This window comes from Rhinopithecus bieti, unplaced genomic scaffold (assembly GCF_001698545.2).
Source record: "Rhinopithecus bieti isolate Rb0 unplaced genomic scaffold, ASM169854v2 scaffold_15133, whole genome shotgun sequence".
NCBI classification, from domain to species: domain Eukaryota; kingdom Metazoa; phylum Chordata; class Mammalia; order Primates; family Cercopithecidae; genus Rhinopithecus; species Rhinopithecus bieti.
In genome coordinates, this window is record NW_016808815.1 from 2,261,100 (window position 1) to 2,269,170 (window position 8,071).

Consider the following 8,071-nt stretch of genomic DNA (forward strand, 5'->3'; position numbering starts at 1 on the left):
CGAATGCCTTTACCAGCACCCAAGTCACCTCTTGAATTCTTTGCTGCTTAGAAATTTCTTCCACCAGATACCCAAAATCATCTCTCTCAAGTCCAACATTCCACAAATCTCTAGGTCAGGGGCAAAATGCCACCAGTCTCTTTGCTGAAACATAACAAGAGTCACCTTTGCTCCAGTTCACAAGTTTCTCATCTCCATCTGAGACCACCTCAGCCTGGATGTCATTGTCCATATCATTATCAGCATTTTAGTCAAAGCTGTTCAACAAGTCTCTAGGGAGTTCCAAACTTTTCCACATTTTTCTGTCTTCTTCTGGGCCCTCCAAACTGTTCCAACCCCTGCCTGTTACCCAGTTCCAAAGCTGCTTCCACAATTTTCAGGTATCTGCAACAGCACCCCACTCCTGGTACCAATTTACTGTATTAGTCTGTTTACATGCTGCTGATAAAGACATACCCAAGACAGAGCAATTTAAAAAAGAAGAGGTTTAATGGACTCACATTTCCACGTGGCTGGGCAGGCCTCATAATCATGGCTGAAGGTAAAAGGCACATCTCACATGGTGGCAGACAAGAGAAGAGAGCTTTTGCAGGGAAACTTCACTTTATAAAACTGTCAGATCTCATGAGACTTATTCACTATTACAAGAATAGCACAAGAAAGACTTGCCCCCATAATTCAATTACATCCCACCAGGTTCCTTCCACAACATGTGGGAATTGTGAGAGCTACAATTCAAGATGCAAGTTGGGTGGGGACACAGCCCAACCATATCAGTGCATGTCCTTTTTAGATTTTTTTAACACTATATTGATTTATTTCCTCCTATTATTGAAGCCCCCATCCTTTAAGCACTCAGCATTTTCAGATCACTTAAAATATTTCTCAAGTCATCTTTGCAAAATTCTGCAACATAAACTCTTAAAAATGTCTTTAGGATAACCACTGTAGTCCCTTCTCAAGATACAGTGACCTTATGCAACTCTCTGTACCTCAGTTTCCTCATCTTTCAAAGGGCAGGAACAACAGTACCTGTATCAGAGGGTTGTCATAGGGAGAATATCAGTTAATGCATGTAAAGTGTTTGGAATAGCTTCTATCTACAGTAATCATTCAAAAACTAATAGTGACTACTCTATTATGAATATTAGTACTATTAGTATACATGAGAGCTGAGTGGTTGGAAGGAAATATTTCTGGCCCAGTGTTATCTTAGGATGATATCAGAGAGTGAGTCAGTATTTGAGAGTTCTGATCTTTTCAGGATGAATAAATATAACACAGTGTTTGTTCTTTTTTTTTTTTTTTTTTTGTTTGAGACGGAGTCTCACTCTGTCACCCAGGTTGAAGAGCAGTGGCATGATCACAGTTCACTGCAGCCTGTACCTCCCAGGCTCAAACAATCCTCCCACCTCTGCCTCCCAGGTAGCTGGGACTATAGGTGCACCATCACGCCCAGGTAATTTTTATTTTTACTTCAGTAGAGACAGGATCTTGTTATGTTGTGGAGACTACTCTTGAACTCCTGGCCTCAATTGATCCTCCCACCTTGGCCTCCCAAAGTGTTGTGATTATAGGTGTCAGCCACTGCACCCAGCTAAATTTTTGTGTTTTTTGTAGATGTGGGGTTTTGCCATGTTTCCTAGGCTGGTCTTCAACTCCTGAACTCAAGAAATCCACCTGCCTCAGCCTCCCAAAGTGCTGGAATTATAGGCATGAGCCACCACACCCAGCTATCACAGTGTTCTTTCTTTATCCATCAAAGACTTGAGAGGACCTTAAACTCTGCCCTTGAGACTTTTCTAGGGTACACAGAATCACCAAGCAGACAGAGATTCCTTGCGATTCTAACCACGTGACATTTAAACCTGTAGATCCAAAAACTAATGCCTTGCACCTTTATAAGGAACTGAAAATAGACAGGATTTGTTATTCACCCTGCCTCCTGATACTAAGAGTACAAACTAAAGCAAGGGTGGCGTGGTCGTGATTGGGAATTGACCTGGTTGATGTGGCACAGCATAATCTTACAAAGCAGTCCCTCCCCAGCTTCTTATTTAAAGAAAGACAGGCCATGCCAGTCCTAGGGCTGACCCATTTGCACAGCAACCCCTGCCCCCTGCCCCTCACCCTGGCTGTGATTTATGCGTGGCCAAAAGCACATCAGCTAATTCTCTTGCAGCCTAAGTGTCTCCCCAGCATGCCGTTTGAAGATGGCTCCTGGGCAAAGAGCTCATCTCTGGAATGCTGAAAGAGCTAAATATTTTCCCAGTGGGTGCTGCACCAAGGGCGGCCCTAGCTTTTTCACTTTGTTGGTTGCTTCAAGGTAGGATTTTACACATCTATCTGCTGTATACTTAACCATCGAGACAGACTTGTCAGCCTCAGAAAAGCAGGCCAATTTACACATTCCCTTTACCTAATCAGAATCAATTCTCCATTTCTGATTCCCAAGTCTAATCCTTTCATACTACTACTCTAAGTGCAGTATGACTGGAGAAGGCTCAAAGAGCTTCAGATAAAATTCAAATTAATATTAAAGTAAGGGATTATTATCTCAGCTGAATTTGAGGAGGTTCGTTTTTTTTCAGCAGCTGGTGCTGTGTTTTCATATGTATATAAAAGTATTCTGTAGAAAATGTCAATCCTACAAATCTGGGGGCAGGGCATAAGGTAGTTTTAACCAATTGGGAGATATTTTTCATGCCTTCTCAAAGTAACTCACAGATGCCTGACAGCTGCAGCTGTTCGAGCCCCTGCAATGGCATTGCTCTATGACTCAGAGGGATGTTTATGCCAGAGAATGTTGCCACTGCAATACTACCCCCGAGATGCCCCAGGAGAAAATAATTTGGAGCAATGAGTGGGAAAGGCAGGTCCCTGGGAAAATTTAGTCAAACTCAGATCCATATCCGAATGTAATTAATTAGCGGAATATGGACAGGTAGAAAATGCATGGGCTTTGGAGTCAGACAGACCCAGCCATGATTCTTTGCTCTGGACACTTTATATTTAGTTAGTCCATCATTTATCCACTCTCTCTCATTCAACTAATATTTATTAAGGACCTACTATGTGCCAGACACTGTGCTAGGTGCTCGAGATATAATGATAAGCAGGACCAGCTATGTAATTTGTGGGACCAGTGCAAAAGGAAAATGCAGGACCTCTCGTTCAAAAATCATTACCATTTTCTAGACGGCGATGGCAGACCATGAAAGCAAGCACGAGGCCCTTCTGAGTATAGGTTCCTGTGAGACTGCACTGTATGTCCATGAAGCTGGCCCTGATGATAAGCTTCAGGAAAGAAGAAACTTTGTCTTCATGGAGCTGAGTTTCTGTGGAGAAATGTATTAATCACACTAATTAATCTAAAATTATGAACAGGCGTAGTGGCTCATGCCTGTAATCCCGGCACTTTGGGAGGCCAAGGCGGGAGGATCACAAGGTCAGGAGATTGAGACCATCCTGGCTAACACGGTGAAACTCTGTCTCTACTAAAAACACAAAAAATGAGCCAGGCCCGGTGGCATGCACCTGTAGTCCCAGCTATTCGGGAGGCTGAGGCAGGAGAATTGCTTGAACCTGGGAGGTGGAGGCTGCAGTGACCCGAGATTGCACCACAGCATTCCAGTCTGGGCAATAGAGCGAGACTCGGTCTCATTAAAAAAAAAAAAAAAATTATGACTATGACAAGGGCTGTGAAGGAAAGGAGCCTGTGCTATGCCTGCTTATGAGAGAGAAGTTTGATTTGTCAAGGAGACCAGGAAAGGCTTCCCCATAAGAATGATGCTTGGGATGAGATTTGGAGGATGAATAGGAGTTAACCAGGCAGAAATGAGAGCTGATCTTTTTGGGACTTCATCATTCCAAAGCCCATGGACAGGGGTGAGCCTGCAAAGGAGAAAGAGGAGAAAATGTTTGCGTAGGAAGAAAACTAGGAGAGGGTCATGGAAGACAAGGGAGGGTAGCACTTCAAGAAGGAAGGAAGATCCACTCAGGTGGCCCTGGCAAGTGAATCTCACATACATCACAGAGATAACACTCCCAAAGGCTTAGTGGAATTCCTGGCACATAGGTCATTTTTGTTTTTATTTTCACTTATTTGTTTTATTTTATTTTATATTTTTTTGAGACAGGGTCTCACTCTGTCACCAGGCTGGAGGGCAGTGGCATAATTTTGGCTCACTGCAACCTCTGCCTCCTGGGCTTAAGCGATCCTCCCATCTCAGCCCCCCAAGTAGCTGGGACTACAGGCACGCACTATCGCACCCAGCTAATTTTTGTATTTTTAGTAGAGACGGAGTTTCACCATGTTGCCCAGGCTGGTCTTGAACTCCTGATCTCAAGCAATCTGTCCACCTTGGCCTCCGAAAGTGCTGGGATTACAGGCGTGAGCCACCATGCCTGGCCCACATAGGTCATTTTTATTCCTTTGTAGTAATTGTCCTTCCTTGAAAGCAAGCTCATCTTTTCCCAATCAGATGATCCAGTTCTCAACCTTGGTGCATATTTCAGAAAGGGAAGTTGAGGCACAGAGAAGCCAAGTCGAAGGTGAAAAAGCTAGGGCTGCCTTTGATGCAGCACACACTGGGCCTTCCAGATATGAGCTTCCTAGGAGGTGGATAATGATCTTCAACAGGCATGTGAAGCCACCGAACTCCTGGCCCATCACCACACTCTCTCTCATTCACGGCACATCCACCTCTCTATTCTTTCAGTCCCAGGATGTCGCAGGATTTTCTACCCTGTGGCCTTGGCAGTGCTGTTTCCTCTTCCTGGAGCATTCTTCTTCATGCCAACCCCACATGCTTGACCTTTCTTGATGTTTCCTCATTCTTCTGATTTACTTTAATACTTCCTTGCCCCATCCAGCTCAAACCAAAGTAGATGCTCTGTTTTTCTCTTCAAGTTATCACAAATAGAATATATAAATAAATAACAAATATAAAACGTCATTATTCTTGGCCAGACATGGTGGCTCACACCTGTAATCCCAGCACTTTGGGAGGCCGAGGCGGGCAGATCACTTGAGGCCAGGAGTTTGAGACCAGCCTGGCCAACATGGTGAAATCCCATCTCTACTAAAAATATAAAAATTAGCCAGGCATGGTGGCACACACCTGTAGTCCCACCTACTTGGGAGACTGAGGCAGAAGAATCTTTTGAACCTGGGAGGTGGAGGTTGCAGTGAGTCAAGATCATGCCACTGCACTCCAACCTGAGCAATAGAACAAGACTCTGTCTCAAAAAACAAAAAACAAAAAACAAAAAAAAGTCATTATTCTTATAGGTCCTGCATTTTTCTTGACACCATTTATTCTCCTTATGCATCTACTTGCTAATGAAGGTGCATCATTTCACTGTGGACTCCCAGCAGGCAGGTACTGTGTCTGTTTGTACTCCCACTTCACACCAATCACCTGGCACACTGAAGTTATGAAATGAGTGAACACAGAGACATGTTCACCACAAAGTCAAGGAAACCTGAAAAGTGTTCCAGTCTAAGCTTGACCCAGAGAGGAAAATGTTTGGGAAGATTAGTTAAGCCTCCATTTACGATAACTTCTGCAGGTGCACATCAATTCCACAGATGTCCTAGCAGCATAGCAACCCACATATCAAAAGGGAAGTTTTCTGCATCTTGTACTCAGTCTCTTCATTGAGGTAATGGGATATGGGGGTGAATGGGTGGATGTGGAGGGGTGTCTGTGTGTGTGGGTGTGTGAGGGGGTGTGTGTGTGTGTGTGTATAGGAAGAAGTACTTACAATCCATCAAACAGAACACAGTGTCAAGATCAACATTGCGCTCTGAGATCCCCTGTGACTTAGAATTTACTTATCACTCAGAATGGATGCCTGATGAGAGGCGGGGAGGGGGTAGGGCTGGCATAGGGAATGTAAATACCTGAGACTTAGAAACATGTGGTTGTTCAAGAGTGGTCAGCTCACAGAAACTCATATCAAATTCCTTTTTTTTTCTTTTAATGAATCAGGGTTTTGCTCTGCTGCCCAGGCTGGAGTACAGTAGTACAATCATAGCTCACTGCAGCCTCAAACTCCTGGGCGCAAGCAATCCTCTTGCCTCAGCTCCTAAGGAGTTGAGACTACAGATGTGCACCACCATACCTGGCCAAGTTTTTAAATTTTTTTATAGAGATGGGGTCTTGCCATGTTGCCAAGGATGGTCTTGAATTCCTGGCCTTAAGCAATCCTCCCATCTCAGCCCCTCAAAGCACTGGGATTACAGGTGTGAGCCACCATGCCCAGCCCATGTTAGATTGCTAACAAAGAGTGGGAAAAGGAGCACATTCCAAGTTTTCCACCCCTCTGAGTTCATGCTGATGCTGGTTGAAAGTTAGGCCTCTTTATGAATAGTATTGGGCTTCTGCAGAGGCTGTTTTCTGCAACCCTCACTTGTTGATGCTCTTCAACAAATTTGGAAGGATGGGAATTGGAAATCATATGGCTAGGATCACATGGGCAAGGACCTTGGGCATCTTCTTCACTGGTGTGGATTCAGCAGTTCACAAAGTGCCTGGCTAAAAGTAGAGGTTCAGTGATATTCCCGAGGAAGCATGAACAAGGAGATGGGGAAGTAAGACAGAGAAGGGAAGGAAGCTAATACAGGGTGTGTTTCTGAGCAATTGAGACAATCTTACTGGGGGTTCTGGGAGGCCATATCACACACATCTCAAAACTATCTCTCTCCCCCAGCAGGGAGGAAGCTAGGGCATTTATACTTCAGCTCCCTTCTACCTGGCCTGTCCCTCAAGGGTCAAGAAATGACCCTGGGGTGGAGAGTTGGTAAGATCCTGGAGGCACATACTGGCATAGTCAGTGCCAGGGGACATGCGTGGGACACCAACAGGGTCTGCTATAGAGGAAGAGAAAAGCAGAGCAAAGGGCAAGAACAAAGGAGAAGCTGGAGATGAGCTGAGTGTGTGTGTATGTGTATGCGAGTGCGTTCGTGTGTATGTGTGTGTTCATGTGTGTAGAGTAGTGAGATCCATTAACAAAACATTTTAAACAATAAATAGAAAAACTCCACGATTAACTCTATACAACTCTTATCTCCATCTGAAACAACCACTTTTAGATTTATAAATTTATAAAAATTATTGTTTCTCTTGCATGGATTTTCAAATAGAGCAACACATTATAAGGTGTTTACCAATAAAAATAGCTTCATAATAGAGAATGTTCCCCAAAGGGCTAAGAAACATATTCAACCTCCTTGGTGATCAGGGAAATCCATATCAAAACAATGAGATATTGAGTCTTGGGTGGGCGCGGTGGCTCACGCCTCTAATCCCAGCATTTTGGGAGGCCAAGGTGGGCGGATCACTTTAGGCCAGGAGTTTGAGATCAGCCTGGCCAAAACGGTGAAACCTGCGTCTCTACTAAAAAAAAAAAAAAAAAAAAAAAGCCAGGCATTGTGGCATGCATCTGTAATCCCAGCTACTCGGGAGGCTGAGGTACGAGAATTACTTGAACCCAGGAGACGGAGGTTGCAGTGAGCTGAGATGGTGCCACTGCACTCCAGCCTGGGAGACAGAGTGAGACTCCATCTCAAAAAATAAGAAAAGGAAAAGAAAAAAGAGATATTGACTCTTAGTGGTGGATCACTAAAAACGAAACAAAACAATACAAACAAACAAAAAATAAGATACCAGCCAGGCACGGTGGCTCACGCCTGTAATCCCAATACTTTGGAGGCTGAGGCAGGTGGATCATCTGAGGTCAAGAGTTCGAGACCAGCCTGGCCAACATGATGAAACTCTGTCTCTACTAAAAATAAAAAAATTAGCCAGGCATGGTGGTCTGCTCCTGTAATCCCAGCTACTCAGGGAGCGCTGAAGCAGGAGAATCACTTGAACCCAGGAGGCAGAGGTTGCAGTGAGCCGAGATTGTGCCACTGCACTCCAGCCTGGGCGACACAGTGAGACTCCATCTCAATAATATAATAATACACCATTTGGGGGGTAAAATATTGGGGGAAATATTTAAAATATTGATAGCATTCACTACTGACAAAGACATTGGGCAACAGACATTGTGATATGTTGCT